We start from the raw sequence: 21,014 nt of genomic DNA, 5'->3' as shown, positions 1-21,014 counted from the left end.
AATGTTTTGAGGTAGGAGATCCAGAAATGGTACATAGCTTCACAAAGATGTCAGAGATTCAGGTCGGTTTCCACTCATTGCTGTGACAGAGTACGTGATGTGCACTGTCAGGCTGCAGCCAACACATCTGCATTCCAGCCAGCAGATGGAAGAAAGGATAATGAAAAAAGGTACAGAGAACACATACCAGCTATCTACTGAGGACATGTTTAAGATGCTCTAATGTAACACTTCCACTTACATTTCATTGCCTAGAATTTAGTCACATGACAGCACCTATTTGCAAAGGAAGCTGGGAAATGTGTTCTTTAGTTTTGTGCCATGTGCATAGCTGAAGATTGGGAGGATTTGTTATTAAGAACAGTAACAAGAGGAAAAAAAATCCCCAAATATTAATAAAGTGTCCAGTTCATAGTATCTAGTTAAATTGGTGTTTCATTTTTGTCTTTCTGATCCAGTCTCGCTTTCCCTAAATCATATTTTCCAGTATTATTTTGTGTCAAATTTGTCATGAATACAGATATGTACATTCTTTGTCAGACTGTTAGCACATTAGTTTATGTTTATAAAATGCAACTAAATAGTTAAATCATTTGAACAGATTTAAATTTGGCTCAAAATAGGTATTTCAGTCTTCACTGTAAGAGGTAACCAAATACTTAAGTTATAGGAATAGGTATAAAAACTCCAATGAGAAGTATAGGAAATGAGATCAGGAGTGGGCTGACTTTAGTCTATATTGCAGATGCTTAATTTGTTGTTGGTACCACCAGATTCCTGTTCAAATTCCTCCCACAACCCCTCCCTTCAGGTTTTCACATAGCTCTGCATTGCCTCTTATACCTTCCACCAAAACTTGGGAGATCTCATTTGTTCCCCTACTAAAAACTCCTCTCTTTTTTATTTTGAGACCACTGAATAAAAAATGTTGGGGACCGCTTAAAGTAATTGGATTCTAGATGGATCAAGCCTTGAACACAAGTACAAGATAAAATGTGTAGAATTCCAGGAATAACAGCGTGAAGGATCTGCCAACACCAATTATTCATGGGACTTACCCTCTCAAAGCCAGGCTTATGAAGCTGTCAGGGCAGAGGACCTCCTCTCTGTGGGTCTGAGTTTTCACATCTGTTAAATGAGAGTTGGACTCAATATTACCAATTTCATACTCCAGGGGGCACCATCTGCATCGTATTCTATGTCTTACCCAGCTGTTTCAGTCTTAAAAATGAAAGGCAAATGGTATCTCTGGTATTGGGCAACATAGTCCTAGACAACACCAAATATGTAACCGGACAACGTCCTCCTTTGATCAGACCAAATCCTTTTAAAATCTGTATGAAAATCACCAACTTGTGTTTTGATTGTATTTATTTTGCTTCTATATATTTTCCTATTGACTTTATGAATTAAACCGTTTACTATGCAAGATATGATCTGTGTTTGCAGAGAAAAACGCCATAACTTTTATTCAATTGAACAAAATGGTGGAGGTTTATGATCGTCAGTGGGGTTGTGGTTTGTTCAAACTAAAGATGAACAACTTTATTAACCATGTGCTGTGTATCATCATTATTGTTATTATTCTAGGTTGTGAGCAGATGATTCATGATTCCTGAGCAGTAAGTAAATATATGAACAGAGTTTACTGTTGTGATAAAATAAAACTTACAGCACAGTTTATCTGACTTTTTATGGAACACATAATCCGTATTGTGTTGCACAGTATAAACAGGCATAAATTGTGAACTGTTCACTTTAAGGCTTATGATTAAAATTGCTTTTTAAAAAGACAAATAATGTTTTCAGTTTTCTTATTTTATTTAGCTTTCTTGTATGTAGAATCAACATCAGTGGAGTCTGGCAATCAGAGAATGATTCAGAATGGGGTATCCACCACTACTTAAAAGAAGAATGTGTGATTCTCTAAGTTCACTATAGCTTTAGCTAGAGGAAGATGTGATGGTCTTGTCATGTTCCAGAAGTAGGAGCAAATTGTCCAGAATTTAAGTTAATAGGAAGTGCATAGGGGAGTAGATCTGAAGGTTGAATATGTCTATTTGAATGTGGAATTAAAAAAATAAAACTGTAATAATTGCACTCTCTAATATACCTGTTAAAAGCACAAGCCAGGATGCTTTGATAATTTGTTTACCTGCTTATAAGATCTGGGCTGGACCAAAAAGGAGAAACTCAGTGCAGTGTATAGACCTTATAATATTAAAAATACCTGGGGCACCTAGGTAGCTCAGTCAGTTAAGTGTCTGCCTTTGGCTCAGGCCATGATCTCCAGATCCTGGGATGGATTAAGCCCCACATCAGGCTCCCTGCTCATCAGGGAGTCTGCTTCTCCATCTCGATCTGCCCTGCTTGTGCATATACACGCTCTCTCTCAAATAAATAAATAAAATTTTTAAAAAATTAAAAAAAAATTTGCTGCTCTCCCCTTATGAGAGGAGTATACTTTCCTCTTTCACTAACATGGGGTTTAGCCACATGACTTGCTTAGTCCGAAGAAGTATGAGGGAAATGATGTTGGCCACACTGGAGCATAAGCTTTAAGAGCCCTGTGAGGTTTCACTATGTTCTTTTTCCCTTTTGTCTGAAGACTGGCAAGTTCCACACATGCTTCTTAGCCTGGGTCTCTGAATGAAGATAATATGAAGTCAAGTCACAGACAGCCTGCACAGGGCAGTTTAACATGAGAGGGAAATAAGCCTTTGTGATGCAAGCCACTGAGCTTTGGCCTATCAAAACTCAGAGTCATCCCAGCCAATGTGAGAAAATGTCTTATGTGTTCCGTGTTGATATGGGTCAACAAACGTAGAGGCGATTAAGGTATACAAATAAGGGGATTTATGATGCATCATATGAAAGCTAAGAGTCCAAGATCAAGCATTACAAATACAAGTGCGTTAATAGAAAAAAATAGGACAACGTAAGCAGCAGTACTAAAACGCCAGGGAAACTGTAAAACAACATAATTAAAATGTAAAATCTGATTGACTTTTATAGAGGCTCGCCTTCATTTAATGAACATTTAGGGGACACCTCCCTCAATTGTGGAACCGTGCTAAATCTTTTGAACAGTGTTATCTCAGCTGTGCTTGAGGAAATTGATCCCTAGAAATAAATACCACTTGGAGGTCAGAGGAGGCAGAGAATCTATGGTTCCAAAAGTTTGGGAAAAGCTATGAACTGTCTCATGCTCTTGGGAATTCATAAGGCACACAGGAAAGTAACAGCTTGAGAATTCCTTCACCAGATACCTGTTTCATTGGGTTTATTCCAATATTTCTGAAAGTTATTTGGACACAGTGTAGGAAATATGGTCTTGAGGTATTCAAAGATTAATAAGACATGCTCTATTTCAACTCCCTCCCACCTCCCACCATAGCTAGTAGGGGGCAGAAAAAGTGTACATAAACTTCACAAGGGAATGCATGAGCAGGGTTGAGAAGTAATGAGGAGGAGGGACCAAACGTGCCAGTTCCCAAACTCCAATTCAGAGCATGAGTGCTATATGGGAAGGAACATTTTTAAACCCTGACCCAGTAGCAAGGGCATCTTTAGCACATCATATATGAGTTACAACCATCTCCTCACTGTCCACTTCATCCTTAACCTCTTTCATTTTATCCTGCCCTGCACATCTCTATTTAATCTTTTGAAGACCATAGCTTAATTTCCTTCTCAAAATCTTGTATGGTTTTCATTCTCTTCAGGATGATATCCATGTAATTGATTGATTTGTAAGAAGTTTGTATTATCATAATGCATGTCTCTCCTTGGGTGACCTTTATTACATTGTCATTGAGTTCTTCTTTTAGCTATTCATTCATTTAACAAGCATTAACCACGTGTCCTCTTTATATCTAGTATAAAGCTAAGCAGTGGGTTTTGGAGAGAAAGAAGCTTGGGGCTTGATGTCAGGCCACCCACACTCAAATTCAGTCTTCTACTCTCTAGTGATTTAGTTGTCTGTGACTAAATATCAAAGGTAAAAATAATAATACATGTATCTCAGGGTCTTAGAGATTTGATATGATTAAGTTACATGAAAAAATTTCACCAGATGCTTAGATCAAAACAGATGCTCAAACAATGCTAGTTGTTGAATCCAAATCTAAGTAGTATAAAATATAAAATGAGGTGGTCCATCCTTGAAGTTTAAGGAATTTAAAGGCAGCCTAAAAAGGAATAATATAAATGCAAAAGCAAACAAGGAACACAAACAAAAACAGAGAAGACTCCAGACTGCATTTTAAAAGTATGGGTGTACCCTTTTGTATGTTATAGTTTGTCACAGGGTGCTTGAATTTGCCTCTTGTAATCAGATGTATGGGTTCAATTCCTTATTTCATCTTTGCTAACTCCATAACTTCGGTACAATTTCATAAACTCCCTGGGCCTCTTATTTTATTTTTTTTTTAAATTCAGGTAAAACCTTATAGAACTGATTTTGAAATTAGCCTGTCTTCATGGAAGACATAAATCTTTGCATGAATCTTTAAAGAAGTAAAGATATGAGATATTTGAGAAGAGCAGGCAGCATCCAAACAGATGAAGAGAAGGAAGGGGAAAGAATTGTGTGCATTACTATGGTGGAGTGCTCTTAGAGCAGCATTCCTGGGACTTGTGGGAAGTGCTAAGAGCTCGGATATGTATGCCTAACGCAAGAGAGCGTGGTCATTGTGGGATGAAGGCAAGAAGAGGACACCATCGTTACAAATGACAGAAGTGACCTGGGACAGGCAAGCGAGTAGATGGTATGGGCCATTGGAACAAACTGGAGATTGCCTCAACTCACTTCAGTCACTACCCAGCTCTATACTTACATGCTACCTCAGTGTGGCTCAATTGTCTATGTTTTTAGAAGCAGCCAATAATGTGGAACTTTATGTGAACTTCCAGAATTATTCATGTTCTTTTACCTCCTTATATCTTTAGGATTGCCTTTTCTTCTGTTATAATAACCTGCTCCTCCTTTCTCTTTGGCTAAGTTCAATATATCCCACAAAGCTCCCCACCCCCCCACATCACTTGCTTTGTGGAACCACTTCCTCAACCTGAGGGACTTTATTCTGCCTCTGTTCTAGCACTTCCCACATGGATTACAACCTTGAGGATAGGAGCTACACCAGGTTGTTCACTGCGTGGCCCCAGGGCTGTCACATACAGACTCCTATGGGGAATGAGCTCCTCAGAACCATGGGCCCAGGCGCAGGGCCTCCCTGAGGACAGAGCCTGCCCTCCCTTGGTTACAATGCCTAGCACAGTGTCTGACACAGAAAAGTCTTCAATGAGCATGTGCTGCAAGTCTGTATAGGGCTGGATTCCTGAGTCACAGGGGATGATGAGTTTACTGTCCATCTCTGCAATAGAGGAAACACTGAGAGGAACCAAATTTCCTTTCAGATTACAAAAAAAAAAAAAAATTTTTGAGTTCAGTTTAGCAAAAAAATCACATTTGGAAAATATTTTGGAGACTCATTTTTTAAAATTCCCAATTCTCCTGTGTCAGATAGGTCTACACATTTTTCCCCCCTCTATGTGCGACCAATTAAGTTTTGAAAATACAGATCAGATCACACGCACGCACATACACGCACACACAGAAATGGACAGTTGTATCTATTAGTCAGTGGTGGGGGGCATGTTAAGGCTCTGTTCTAATAGAAGAAAATCCGGAGAAAAAAGAGAAAGGAACACAGAGCCAGGCCATGCTGGTGGAGGGTCATGGTCTCCATGCTAAGAAGTTTTTAAGTGGCAAGGGTGTTGAAAGGATATCTTGTGGAGGGAACAGGTGGCACCCAGAAAATGCTCTGGGAGAACATGGGTGCATCAGTGACATAAAGTTGACAATGACACTGTCAGCTTGCAGCAGAGCTACCCAGTCCCCGAGTCCTCATGCTTCCTTTTTTCTCCGCTTCCCCATCTCTCCCTCCTTCTTCCCTTCCTGCCTGCCTCCCTCCCCCACTTCGTTCCAGGAGTCCTGCTCCTACTACTTCTTTCCCTTTTTATTTTCTTCCTCCTTTTCCTCCTCATGATCTTCTTTCTCTTTCTGGTCTACTTCCCTCTTCTTCCTGCCTTTGTTCTTCTCACCTTTTCTCCTTCTCCTCTTTCTTCTCTTCAAGGAATCTAGCTCTAATTATGGAAGGAAGTGGGGCAGCAGAACTCATTTGAGAGTCAATTTTGCTGGGCTGCATTTATTCTAGAATATGAGGGCTAACGATAATTTTAAAATATTGTAAGATAAATTCTGGCAGATTAATCACATTTTAATTAATCCCAATTTCTTTTGCAATGATAACAGAGCTTCTATCTGTCCTGTGTCTTTTTCCTTTAGGCATCTTATGTAATTTAGCATAAGTGGGTTAAGTTTTTAATTAACTATGGTCAGTCAAGGAGACAGAATTGCCAGTATCTAATCATCTGTCTTATTTTGTCTTTTGAAATAGATTTGAACATGAGGAAAATCTGTCTTGTTTGGTTTAATTTGGTTCATTAATTTAAAACTTTTTAAAGGTGCCCATCTTCCATGTATTTGAGACATGATTTAAAATATTTTCTATTTTCAGTGATTAATACAACCATTTCCATGAAATTCAATTATTTCCTGATTAAATCAATTCTCCCTAATCTTAGGGTACTAGAATTTCTAGATATTAAATACTCTGTGGCTGTTATTCCATAACAGGCCTGATTAGAATCCATGTGGGTTGTTAAGCTGAATGTCGTGCTTAAAACTTGACAGTACATATTTTTGTAAAGTGAAGTGGGATGAAAGATATGTAAATGATGAGTTACCATTTTACCTGTGATAAAGAGTTTATTGATTTTTCATATTGCAATTTTAATAGAAAACTGTCACTTTTTAAAACAGTAGTTTATAATAAACCGATATTACCATATATGCTTGAAGACTTAAGGTTATTAAAAAGGCTTTATTTCTAGTACATGAAGTACATCTGCTATTTTGAGACTCTGCTCTATATATGTCCAGGCTTATTTATCAGCTATTTGGTGTTCAAACCAGAACTATATAATTTATGTGTTACTTTGATGGACTTAAGGCAATTTACATATATGCATTGTATTTTTAAAAATAAATGGAACTCAGGCGCACCTGGGTGGCCCAGTCAGTTAAGTGTCTGCCTTTGGCTCAGGTCATGATCCCAGGGTCTGGGATTGAGCCCCGCCCTGGGGCTACCTGCTCGGTGGGGAGTCTGCATCTCCCTCTGCCCCTCCCCTTGCTCATGCTCTGTCTCTCACATGCTTTCTCTCTCTCTTAAATAAATAAAAATATTTAAAAAAAATACATAGAACTTGGGACATTATTTCTACCTTTAAGAATTATAAAATGTCTTTCCTGTTCTTGTTTTCATTCTTTCTTGTCTTTTTTTTACACTCCTTAACCGTCCTTGCCTGCACCTGCTCCCTTACCTGTAAATGGGACTCCTACACATCTAGGATCATTCGTGCTCTCTTGGTCTTGATTCATCTCCCATCATATGAATCAAGGGGTCAGATCTTTTGGTAACTCCATCTCGGTCTCAGCCACTATCTTGTCTTGTCCCAAGTGAGTCTCCTTGTGAATGTCCTCGCTTTGGTTGCCCATTTCATCTACGGAAGAGCTGCACTGCATTTGTTAAAATGCAAATCTGTTCAGGACGCCTGGTGGCTCAGTGGGTTAAAGCCTCTGCCTTCCGTTAAAGTCATGATCCCAGGGTCCTGGGATAGAGCCTGAGAGCCTGCGTTGGGCTCTCTGCTCGGTGGGGAGCCTGCTTCCTCCCCACTACTGCCCCAACCTCCTGCCTCTCTACCTGCTTGTGATCTCTCTGTTAAGTAAATAAATAGACCTTAAAAAAAAATGCAAATCTGTTCAACTCTCCAACCTTCCTTCTAATCTGGCAATGGTTTCCTACTGACCCTGGTAGGAAGGCCAGTTGGTTTTTCAAAAGATGAAACCCTATCTGTGATATCCATGATCTTTGCTTGGTTCTTCAGCTCTCCCTCTCACCACAGCAACCCAAAAACTCAATCCTCTAAATCCTCTAACCTACTGCATTTTCCAACGAGTCAAGCTCACATTTAACCCCAAGTCTTGGCACATTCTATTCTGTATGCCTTAAATGATTCTACTCCTTTTAGTTTCACATATTATGAATAAAATAAATATACTTCAAGTTTGTGAAAATAATGTCTCTACCTAAATCATAATTTTTAAATGAAAATACAAATCTATTAAAGTTGATATTCCATCTCAGTTCACTCATTTGGAATAAGAAGGTTGTAGCTACCTGGAGTGACTGAATCATTTTTTAATCCACTCTCAACAATTTCTGCCTTTTATTTGGTGCACTTAGATTGTTCATATTTAAAATGGTTATTGATGCAGTTGTGATAATATTTAGCATGCTTATAACTATTCCTTAAATACTTCATTTTCTTCTTTGTTTCTACCACTTTCACTGTCTTCTGTTTTTAATTGAGCATTTTATATGATTCTATTTTATCTTCTCTCTTAGCATATCAATTGTACTTCTTTTAAAAACTATTTTGGTGATTGCCCTGGAGTTTATAACTAATCTAAATCCACTTTCAAGTAACACTACACTACTGCATGAGTAGTGCAGGTGCTCTATAATAGGGAATTCACAATTTATCCTCCTATTTCCTTATTACACTGCTATAAGAAATTTTCATACAGGGATTGATTTATAATCATCATTTAAGGAATTATAATCTATTAGAATTTCCATCGTATAGCTAAGCAAATTGAAGTTGACAGAGAAGAGGGAAAAAAGGACTGGATATCTTATATTTCTTTGACACCAATAAAAAGGATCTTGCCAAGGCCCCAAAATAATTCTACCATGAACACTTGTAATTGCTATCTCTTGGAGATGGGGGCTGAACCATCTCTACTGGCTGAAGACCATTGACAAAATAAATAAATCTAACAGATTCATAACATGGTTCCTCATCAGAACTTGCTCACAATCAGCAAACACATGAACGTTCATATACAAACATACAATTGCTCTCCATTAGACATGAATACTTGCAATCAAGACTGGGTTTGCCTCATTCCTATATTAATTAAATTGGTGATTAACCCATCAAAGACCATTCCTTAATTATGTTTTTGTCCCTAAGATGCAGCCACACAGTCTTGACTTCCTGTCTTGTCCCACTGGTCAATTCTGGTTATCAGAGAAACTGGTATGCTTCTTGGTAAAACCCAGAATGTTTTCCACATTTCGCATTGCCTCATAGAGCAGGCACTGGCTTTCCTTTATTCTACATAATCAGATATGTTTCATAAATCTTAAATCCCCCCCATTAACATTTCTTGATTTATGCCAAAGTATTTGTTTTTGGTTGCCTTATTAGTCACATTAGTCATGCTTATTCAATTACAGATTCCTATATTTCTTATTTGGCTAACGTGTACAGTTTTAAAAATTTCTTATCTCCCAGGTTTTAAAATAAATACTGGTGAGTCCCAGGTATGAGTGAGGCACTCAAGCTTTCATTATCAGGTTTACAAAACAAGATATTTTATATGTTGGGAACTCTGATATGATATCAGAATAAAGGGAAGACTTTTTTGAGGATTTCCTGGTAAAGGACTCAAAAAAGAATGACTTTAATTATTTAGTTTATATATACACCCAGTCTTGAAGATGGTGTGAAATTTTTAGTCACATAGGAGATACAGTGCAATTTTGACCTCTTTGGTCAATGCTGAATAGCTTCAGATGAAACATTTACTGATTCTTTGGGGTTGTATTTACTCTGGGAGAAGCTGTAGTAAAGGCAATCATAGCATAGCTTTGTCATTTCTTTTAAAGATCTTCCTTGTGGTTAGACTTTTAAAATGCTTCAGGTGTGAAGAGTGGAAAAGCACCCAACACATATGAAAAGGTTAAATGGTTGCTGTTGAAAAGAGTAAACATCTTCCTGAATATAAATCTTCTTCATTCATTTGCTTCTAGTGATTTCCTTACTTGAAGTGACTTCTCTATCTTGGTAGACTTTTATCCTACAGATCCTGCTTAGGCATAATTCTTTGCTGAAACCTTCTCCAATTGTCCTCCTCACTCAAATTGCTATATATTCATTCACTCACCCATTCATTCATTCACTCATCTACCTACTCATTAATTCAATAAATTTCTAGATCATTTACCAGGAATTGGGGCTATAAATTCCAATAAGATTTAATATCTGCCTTCCAGAAATATATAATGTATTCAGAGGATACACATATTGAGAAAAATTAGGGCAATGCTCATCAAACCTTCTATTAGATAAGTCATTAGGAAGAATAAAGAGATTGCAAAGTCAAGAAATATTAACAACCTTGGGAACTACAAAGGTGTCATAGAGAAGGAGGCATTGTGATTATCTTAAGAAATGCAGCTGAAGCTGTTGGTAGCCTGTCTATGCTTTTTGTCTTTACAACATCTGTGCCTACTGGCTCAAAAGTCATTGGACTTTTGGCCATACCCATGTTAGGCTGGACATGCTTGGAATGAACCATTCTCCTCAAGCAGCCCTCAATCATAGATACATGGCTTACAATCAGGAGAAAGGTCTGGGACAGAAGTATTAAGAATGGGAGTTGGTGGATAAATACTACACCTCTCTTACCCATGGTTGAGACAACTCTGAGGAATGTGTAGCATAATGATTAGGAGTCACCCAAGGAGCATAAACTCCAGTTACCCACAGTATTAACTAGCTTTATAATGTACATTTATTAGCTGACTTCCTGTCTCACTTCCCAATTTTCTTACTTCTGAAATGACTCCCTATACTCTGTTATGGGATGATTTTTTAAAAAGTAAAATCAAGACTCTTATACTGCTATGAAATGAAGACATATCACATACTACCTTATTGATTAATGAGGGAAGTGAGGGCACTGGTAAGAGGTTACGTGGGGTAAATGTAGGACCTTCAGATGCTTAGTTAAATTTGAATTGCAGACAAACAACTTATAATTTTTCAGGATAAGTAGGCCCCCAATATTGAATGGGACCATACTTATGTTAAAAAAGAATTATTTGTTTGAAATTCAAAGTTAACTGGGCATTCCGATATTTTGATTTGCTAAATATGACAACCTTACTCAAAGAGGAATTCAAACTACTACATACAGATGCCAGATAAAGCATGCTTGGAAATAAATTTACAAACAGATACAAAACTGACTGAACTAGTCAATATCTATAGGACCAGGAGGGTGTGCTCTAACAGAGCCCAGGAAAAGAGAGGAGAGCTTTGGGAAACAGGGAGCAAGAAACTATGTCAAGTGTTACAGAGAGGTACACCAGTAGGAATAGTACACCAGTACTAAAGTGATGAAAGTTGCCCATTAACCACTGGGGCAGCATTTTCCAAAGCATGCTCTGAGATACTCAAGTTCAGTGTACCATGTTCGCTTGATCTTAGCCAAAAGACCAAGAATCGATAGGGGTACCATGTTGAAATAAGCATAGGATCACTTGGATATCATATTCCCCTATTGTTGAGTTAAAAGAAACATCATTTAGACAACTTTGAGAAATTCTGATATATTTCCCCCCAAACAATAAGCACAGACAAGCAGTATGATTTAACATTATGTAGTCCAAAAGTTCCCAATCGGATTTGATGATGAAGCATTTTCTGTAACCTGCTACCTATTGATATACTCTGGAATATGTTTTTGGGAAGGATGCATTAGAATTAGTGAAGAAATAGGAACACAAGAGTAAAAAGTGGTAGGTGAAACAATGTAGAATGTTTAGTATCAGTACTAGCAAGTTATAATTATTGGTGCTTGGCCAATATACCAAGACCTCTACAAAGATTATTTCATTTGAATTCCACAATGATCCTGTAACATGGGTACTGTTATCATCCCCTTCTAATCCCATCTTCTAATGAAGAAACTTAAGATAAATAAAGCAGTTAATTAACTTGCCCTAGGGGGTGCCTGGGTGGCTTAGTTGGTTAAGCAGTCAACTCTTGATTTCAGCTCAGGTCATGATCTTAGGGTCCAGGGATCAGCCCCACATTGGACTGCCCACTCAGGGGGGAGTCTGCTTGAGATTCTCTCCCTCTCCCTCTGCCCCTACCTCCTCATTTTCTCTCTCTCTTAAAAAAAATAAAAAGTTACCAACTTGCCCTAGATCATACAGATAATTAATGGCAGAATCAGCTTCTGAATTCAGGCAGCCTGCTGCTGAGCAATACTCTTATGCACAATGTTATATTACCTCCCAAATATTTCTGAGAGTTATTCCAAAATGTTAAGGATACATAAGGATGACCTATAAAGTTGAAACTAAAAGGAAGTAAAAACTGACTACAGTAACCACACATGTTCTATTATAGGAGCTGGCAAACTATGGCGTATGATCCAAATCACACCTGTCATTTGCTTCTGTAAGAACAGTGAGCTAAAAAATGCTTGATTTTTCATTTTAATTTTTTATGATTAAGTGGTTGCAAATAAATGAAGAATAATGTTTCATGACACATTATATGAAATTATGTGTAAGTGTCCATAAATAGAGTTTTATTGGAACACAACAGGATCCATTTGTTTGCATACTACCTTTGCATGTTTTCATGGTACAACAGCAAAATGGAGTTAAAACAGACAGAATGGCCCTCAAAGCCTTAATTAAAATTTTACTGTCCGGTTGTTTACAGAAAAAGTTTGCTGACTCCTGTTCTGTAAGAAAGGGCATATTTTCAAAAATAAAAAAAGAGAGTAGAGACTTAAGGGCTAGGTGTCACAGTTGACATTATTATTATTGATGCAGGGCTTGGGAAAACGAAGCATTATGTTTGGTTAATACAAACCTTCTGTGAATGTTAGTATGAAGAGCCAACACACATGCAGGCACAGGTTCAGTTATAGAGAATAACAACCATTCAAGACAGCAAAAATAAAGGGGCAGAGAAACATCATTGTATTTTCAGGATATGAGAATGCCACAACTCAAGGACTTGTATTGCAAGAAATACAGCTAGTACTTCCATAAAATGGACAGTCCTCAAGCCTTCATCTTTGCCCTCCTTCTTATCACATGGTATCTTGCCTCTTTTTTTGCTTTCATAGAGCAGCTCTCTCCTCACTCACCTACCTTCACAAAGCTGCCTCCAAATGGTAGTCTGCATAACTCAAAGATCTACACAACCTTCCAGTTTGGTTCCACATTGTAAATGGGTAAGTAGGTCCCAGAAGATGACATATATAGTATACTACCTTTTCTTATAAGGTTACAGAAACTAAAATGAAATGATATATTTCAGTATTTGTGAGTCCACTGAGTGATGAACTATAAAAAGAAGGCAAAGGAATAAGAGGCATAAGATTCAGGGTCACATTGACTTCTGGGGATGGGAAGCAAGGCAAAGGGATGGGTTAGGGGAGAAGTAAATTACTGACAATGTTCTAATTTTGGAGTTGGCTGTATTGTGGAAGCTTATTATCTTAATAATTTAAATAAATGCATGCAATATAATACAATAAAAAGACACATGCATGAAGCAATAATAGGTCATTAGCTCAGAATTATAATTAATCTAGTTTTTTACACATGTGGTTCACCAAAAAAAAATAAATAAATAAAAAGAGAGAGAGAGACAGAAAGAAAGAAAGGAAGAAAGAAGAAAAGCCTAGAGACCTAGCTAATACTCCCAACTATGGCTGGGGAAGAAAGAATCCACAAAGTAAGCTTAGTGAGTGGAAAGAGGAGTAATACTCCTTTTGCTTGTACCTAGGACATCAAGCTTTTTCAGAGTTGTCTTTGCTCTAGCTTACACACATGTAAGAGGGTCAAGTTTTGACTGGCCATTCAAAACATGGTAACATCTTGTCAAAGTGTAAGGGCAAGGGGAAGATGAAAACTAAAATGTCAGGGCTGTATTTATATAAACCAAGTGGAAGTGATCTGAAGGTCTAAAGAGAAGGTTTTATCATCAACTTAATTGTGGATTTTGATGTTAATGCTGGTGTTCAGAGTTTCCTCTTTCTCAACTAAAGGTTATTCTGTCAATGAATAAAGGGTAGAGGATGACCTGTCAGAGATAAGGCTCCTGGGTGGTACCAAAGGATCTAATTAGATAGAGCCAGAGGCTCCAAGAAACAGATGAAGGAAAAAATTGAGAGCTCCTCAAAGAAGACACTACTCTCAATTTTATAAAGTAAATTTACATATAAAAGATCCTATAATACAACTGTGGTAGAAACATTGGAACGTATTAAATAGCGTAGCTTTCTCCAATATTTGTCTTATGTGCCTGAGAGGAAGAAGAAAGCCTCAGACAGGCCTGAAATTGCTGGGCATTGGTGGTGTTTGGAAAGCCCTCGACCAAGGCAAGTTTCAATACCAACTGGAATCCTCATGGCTCTGGAAGCCCCCGTCTTCTCTCATCCACTAGCACCCTCCACCAGACACTGTGATATTAGTTTGCTAGCTGAACTGGACAATGGTATGTGAGGTTTAAGTGTAATAACCGTAGAAAGAGATGGGAAACAGATCTCTTAGGGACAGGATAAGGCAGCATGAATTCTCAAAGCCACTCTCTAAAATTGGGTAAATGAATGAAGATTCTTTTTATGTATGTATGTATGTATGTATGTACGTATCTTGCTCTGTTGATAGTGTCCACCTTTCCTTGGGCTGCAAAGCTTGCTGAAGAACCATTCTGCCTGGCTGGTGTCAAATGTACAGACATCCCGGAAAGTGAGAGAAATGCCTAGGACATATATCTGCTGATACATTCATAAGGATGGCTATCTATAAAAACTGACTTAACAAATTGGAGAAAACTCAGATCAATTTAAAAGCTGTCCTGGAACATTTGTATGAAGTAGCCAACCAGGGTATTCTATTCAATGGAGCAGATGGACTCTTGGAATGTGGCAAGTAGCATCTGGTGACAAGTGTCTACTTTCTCTGACTTCTAGTCATTTCCGTTTTAAATTGGGGCAGAGGAAGAGTAAAAAGATGCAAAAGAGTGCCTGGTTCCAGAGAATGGTGTTGATTTTTTCCTCCATTCAACAGATGTTTGCCTCAATGATGCCACAACATGGTCAGCAATCGTGTGAAATTAGCAAGGCTGATTTCTAGAGCAGCTATTATGGCACTGAAGTGGTTTTCAAATAGGTAGAAGCATTTAGTCACTGTGTAAGGAAATGTTTAAGTAGCTCAACAAATATGTCACATTATCTTGTTTAGACGTCCATGAAGGAAAAGCACACGACTCATTTATAGCCATTGCTAAAACTATATTATATATCTGTCAAGACTGGAGTTGGCTAAAAGATCTGAGTGGGGGAACCAAGCTCATTCATATCCATGTTGGAGTTAAGGAATAAAATCAACTGTCAAAGAAGATATCCCATGGGCCATTTGCAGTGATTGTGACAGTTTGTCCCTTGTGGCCAGCTGGAGAGAAGCCATACTTCATTTCTGCCAACCCCCTGCATCACTCAAGTAGAAATCCTGGCACTGGGCAAATGCCTGTGTGAGTCTGACCTACTCTGGAGACAGAGAAGTCTGCTTGTAGGGGTCATGGTCCCTGAAAATAGATTCAGAAAATGACCTCAACTGACAACCAACCTTGTAGTCAGGATGCACCCTTTCAACAAACCATTGTGTTTTTCAAAAAGAGCTACAATCATGTAGTTTGGTTTATTCAGATTGCTTTATAAGAGTTGTTTGGGCAAGCAGAGGCATTTGACAGGAATCAGCTCTCAAGGCTGGCAAGAAATAAGGCTTATGGAGTTGGTGAAAAAATGATGAATACTGTTTTTCTGAAAATAAATAAATTAATTTATAAAATATATATATATATTAAAAAAAAAAAAAAAGGGCTTATAGAGTTTAGCAACGGTGGGAGTTTAGGAGGCTCCAAACAGACAAAGTCAGTTTCTGGGAGGTGAATCAGTCAGAAACGGAGACCTTTCTTGAGTCAGTTGATCCTCTGTTTCTTTTTTCTTTTCTTTTCTTTTTTTTTTTCACATATAAAGTTTACTTTTATTCAGTGAATATCGAGGGCACTTGATGGATATTTGTACAATGACTGATAGAATTTTCCTCAGCATGGTGATTGCTTTATAATATCTATAACAGTGATTTGTTCAATGTTGGATGGCTGGCCCTGGCTGACCCTTGGCTTACCTGTAAGATTAGGGCCTAAAGAACATTAGAAACTGCTAGGTAAATCTTGCTTCTCAGTGAGGATTGGGGGGAGAAATGTCAGGGTTACCTCCCAGGTTGCACTTTGTGTACTAGGGATGAGTAATTCCTACAGGAGGACAAGGAAAAGTTACAAGCAAACAGGTTTATGTGTGTTTTCCTCTGGGGGAATGGCATTGGAGAATGAGACAGGCATCTCATTTTTACTTTGTGCACTTTTGTCTTGTTTGATTTTTTTTTTTTTTTTTTTTTGGCCAAGGGCATTCATGTGTTAAAAAGTGAACTGGCATCCAAAGTCTATGAAAGATCTCTGTTCTGGCTGAGATATTTTTTGTAGGATCAGAGGCTGATTTTTGTTGTTGGTGTTGTTACTTGTTTTCAGTCTCTTTTTTTCCTACTGACCTTGAAAATACATATGACACTAAATGTTCTTAAGGGAAACAGAAAAATTTAGTCTAAAAATCTGAATGTCAAATAATATTTAATATTTGAGCAACAAAACTGTAATGTTTTAACTGCTTTGAAAGTCGTTTCTTAATCTGTATGTGGTTTAAGATATATTAATACAGGGGTGCCTGGGTGGCTCAGTGGGTTAAAGTCTCTGTCTTCCGCTCAGGTCATGATCTTAGGGTCCTGGAATGAGCCCCACATTGGGCTCCCTGCTTGTCAGGGAGCCTGCCTGCCCCCCCTCTCTGACTGCCTCTCTGTCTACTTGTGATTTCTCTCTGTCAAGTAAATAAATAAAATGTTAAAAAAAGATATATTATTACATTGCTATAGCACTCATTTGAAAATAAATCAGTTAAACCAATTAATTGGGCTTATGAAATATGGGAGAAATGCTGGTTGTTTTTTTTTTTGAACTTTCCTAGTCTTGTGTGTTAACTCCAATTCAACAGTCTTCTACTCAGTTCCTTGTATGTGCAAAATACTGCATTAGATATTTTAAGATTAATCCAATATAAATGCTGGCCTATAGAAGTTTCCTTCTAATTGGTGGAAAATACAAGATGAAATAAGTCTTACTTGGAGGGGAAAAACAAAGATCTGTGGGGTACAAAGGAGTGAGTCATAATCTTGAGGAATAGCCAAATGAAGATAAAGTTGTTTTTATTTTTTTTCTGGAATGGATCTTATTCCCACAATGATAACATACCTCATCTCTCATTTAAAAAAATGATTAAGACTAAAGTTTATAGTGGGCTGGTTTTCCAAATATCTGGATTTTGGTTTCAGCTCTTTTATGGGTCAGTTGCATTGGATAGATGCTTGGCAAATCATTCAAGGTTCCTATTTGGTCTCCTCTTTTACCTCACTCCACCCTCAGCAGGTGGCCATGATATGGGTGAGTATGTTTAAGGATCATTACTAGGTCATTGAGCTGTGCTGGAGTTAGTCATGATGAAGGGAAGGATTAATATGCAGAGCCTTTGGGTTGAGTGCTCCTCTTTGGAACCTTCCACAGTTCATCTCTATGGCGATTTCTTTCTTCCTTACTGGTGGGTAGAAAAGGCTTCAGGGTTTCTTTTAGCTTAGAAGGAAGGGCTCAGAGAACCACTAACAATCAGAGCCCTTCCTAAGGAAAGGAGGCATAAAGAGTAACAGTCCTATAACTTTAGGTCTTTAAGATCGAAAAGACCTCTAAAAGAGACCTCTTTTCCCCTCCATCTTTAACCCTGGAATTTTATTCAGCATTAAGATACTAAGTGTAGATCAGGGGATTAAGAATTGGGTGTGGACTGAGGAGAAAGACTGGAAAAGCCCAAGAGCTGGCTTTTGATTTTACTTTTAGGCTCATTCATGTTGGGCCAAAGGTTTCTTTATAGCTATAATCTAACCAATTAAGAAAGTCTAATATTCAGGAAAATATCTCATTTGAATAAATAAAATAATTTTGCCTCGTTGATAATTTTTTTATTTTCCTTGGGAATTGGGGGGCAGAGAAAGTTGGATGATTGAGGATTTCTGTTTTTAGGATGACATGACTGGCCATGTTTGTTTGTTTTTTTCCAAAAGAAATGAGATTTGTTTAGCTCAACTTGTTTCTTGTGTCTTTTTCTTTTGCTTTTTTCTTTTACGTTGTTTTTATAAATATATTTACTCTACTTTCTTACAAGCAGAGGCTCAAGGAAAATGCATGTATCCTCCTTGTTTTCAACTCAAAAGTATAGGGCTAGCTGCAGGCAGCTCAGGAGATTAGTGGATGTTTGAATATTATTCATAAGACAATTCATTAGCTAATGGATTAATTAAATGAATAATTATTGAGTTTCTTCCATGTAATGCTATCTTCTACATTACACTTTAACCTGGGGTTTCTAATTTGAGATCCTTGAATGGCTGTAGGGTCCAAAGATGATTTTCAGAAGGTATAATCCCCTGAATTTATATATAAGCTTTGTGTGTCTGTTTATCTAAAAATATGAATCCATAGCTTTGATAGGATTTCCAAGGGGATCTTTAACCTCAAAAATGTAAAAACAGTTACTTTGAAATCTAAATTCTCTAAGGTCATGGGCCTTATACTTTATTTTCTTGGTGTCTTCTAGTATAAAAAAGTCAGTGGACAGTAAAAAAATCCATCAGTGTGGATTAACTGACTCAATTCAATAGGCCTTAACTAAATGGCCATTGGGATTCAGGTAAAATGTTTATCTGCTAGATAGATAAAGTTGAAGGGGAGGGAGTGGGAAAGGAGGAGAGGTTCAGAGCTATCTGGGGAGCTCATTCTCATCTACCGCCTACTGAATCTGAATTTCAGGAGCAGGGATAGGCACAGATGGATGAACTACAAACAAGGCTTTCCAGGGGATCTTGTGGGATCTGATCCTCTATCCAGGTGGAAAATCACTGGGCTGGTGGGAAAGATAAAGAGATAAACATTAAACAAATGGACTTCAAGACAGGATGAGCTGCCTTCTAAAAAGAAGTCATTAACATGAACTAGGAAACAGAGAGACCTATGTAAATTTCAGAATATCTATAGCTTCGAACTGGACCTTGAAATGTGAGAAAATTTCAATAGGAACAGAATAATAAGGCTTGAAAATTCTGAGTATGGAAGTTTTGATGATGGAGAAGGAAGGACAAGAGAATTTTTGGATATTCTCCTGTGACAGAGTATTCAGAAAGGGTAAAATTTAGTATAGGAATCAGATACAAATATATTTAGTGCAGAGCTGTACACAAAGGACTAAGTCAATTGATCCGTGTTGGCTGAAAATACCTTCATAACTGATGTAGCTCTACCATAAATTCATCCTCATTTTGTTCATACCAAGTCTACTATTCACAGGATGTACAGTTTGACTTGACTTAAACAAGCAGGTGGAATTTCTAAGAGCCAATTTAGCATAATCAATATAACTTCTTAAAAAGCAGACATTTACCCAAAGCTTCTCAACAAAAAAACCCTTCATAATGAGAAAAGTACTGTGGATCTCTGGAATATCCTGACAGGGCCAGGATTTGTCTTTGATGCTGTTAATTCAGCTTAAACGATTTCCAATATCTCGATGCCATTCATTAGCCAGTATTTGGCTACCTGCATTGTATTTTCTTTGGGAATTTCACGCAAGAAATTATCTGTTGATACAGTATTGGTTTCCTGTGTCTGCTATAACAAATCACCACAACGCTGGTGGCTTAAAACAACAGAAATTTATTCTCCCACAGTTCTGGAAGCTCAACATCCCAAATCAAGGTGTCAACAGGTATGTAGTCCATTTGAAGTCTCTAGGGGAGAATCTGTTCCTAACATCTTCCAAACTTTGGTGGCTGCTGGCATTCTCTGTCTTGTGGATACATGTCTCTGCTCTATGTCTTCTATTTTGTGAGTCTCCTTGGTTTATCTCTCAGAACTCCAATTTCTCCTTTCATAAGGACACCTGTGTTGAAGTTTTCAATTTCAGTGGTATTTGCTCAAATTTTTATTATTTCTTTCCTTTTGCTTACTAGGGCTATAAGTTGCTCTTCTCTTTTTTAAAAGTTACCTAAGGTAGAAGCTTAGATTATTGATTTTAGACATTTCTTCGATTCTATTATATTCATTCAGTACTATATATTTCCCTGTAAGTACTGTTTTCACTGCATTCTACACATTTTGATGAGTTGTATTTTCATTTTCATTTAGTTAAAAATATTTAAACATTTCTCAAGATTTCTTTTCTGATCCACTTGTTATTTAGAAGTATGTTGTTTACTTTCCAAATATTTTAGGATTTTTCCAGCTAATTTTGTTATGGTTTTCTAGTTTAATACCCTTGTGGTCTTATGATACTTGCTCTTTTAGATTTGTTAAGGTGTGTTTTATGATCCAGAATGTGTTTTATCTTGATGAATGCTCCATGGAAGCTTCAGAAGACTATGTTGGATGAACTAGTGTATAAATGTCAATTAGACTAAGTTTTTGTTTTTATTGAATGGCACACATGATGTCCTGGGTAAAAGAACTGAGGCAAACAGGTCTTTAGTGTGAGAGTTTATGCTTATCTAGTTAGGAGTAAGGCTATAATTACTGTTTGCTATAGCTGTGGTATCAGAGGCTAAAGTTTCCTTTAATGTCCTTGTTTTTATTTTCCTTATTGTCCTGTTTCCCTAGAGCCTCCTCCTTCTTATTTTTATTAACATATAATGTATTATTTGCCCCAGGGGTACAGGTCTGTGAATCATCAGGCTTACACATTTCACAGCACTCACCATAGCACATACCCTACCCACTGTCCATAACCCAGCCACCCTATTCTACCCCCAACTTTTTTTTTTTTTAAGATTTTATTTATTTATTTGACAGAGAGAGAA

This window comes from Mustela erminea, chromosome 7, assembly GCF_009829155.1.
Source record: "Mustela erminea isolate mMusErm1 chromosome 7, mMusErm1.Pri, whole genome shotgun sequence".
In the NCBI taxonomy this organism is placed as follows: domain Eukaryota; kingdom Metazoa; phylum Chordata; class Mammalia; order Carnivora; family Mustelidae; genus Mustela; species Mustela erminea.
This window is presented reverse-complemented; position numbering follows the sequence as displayed.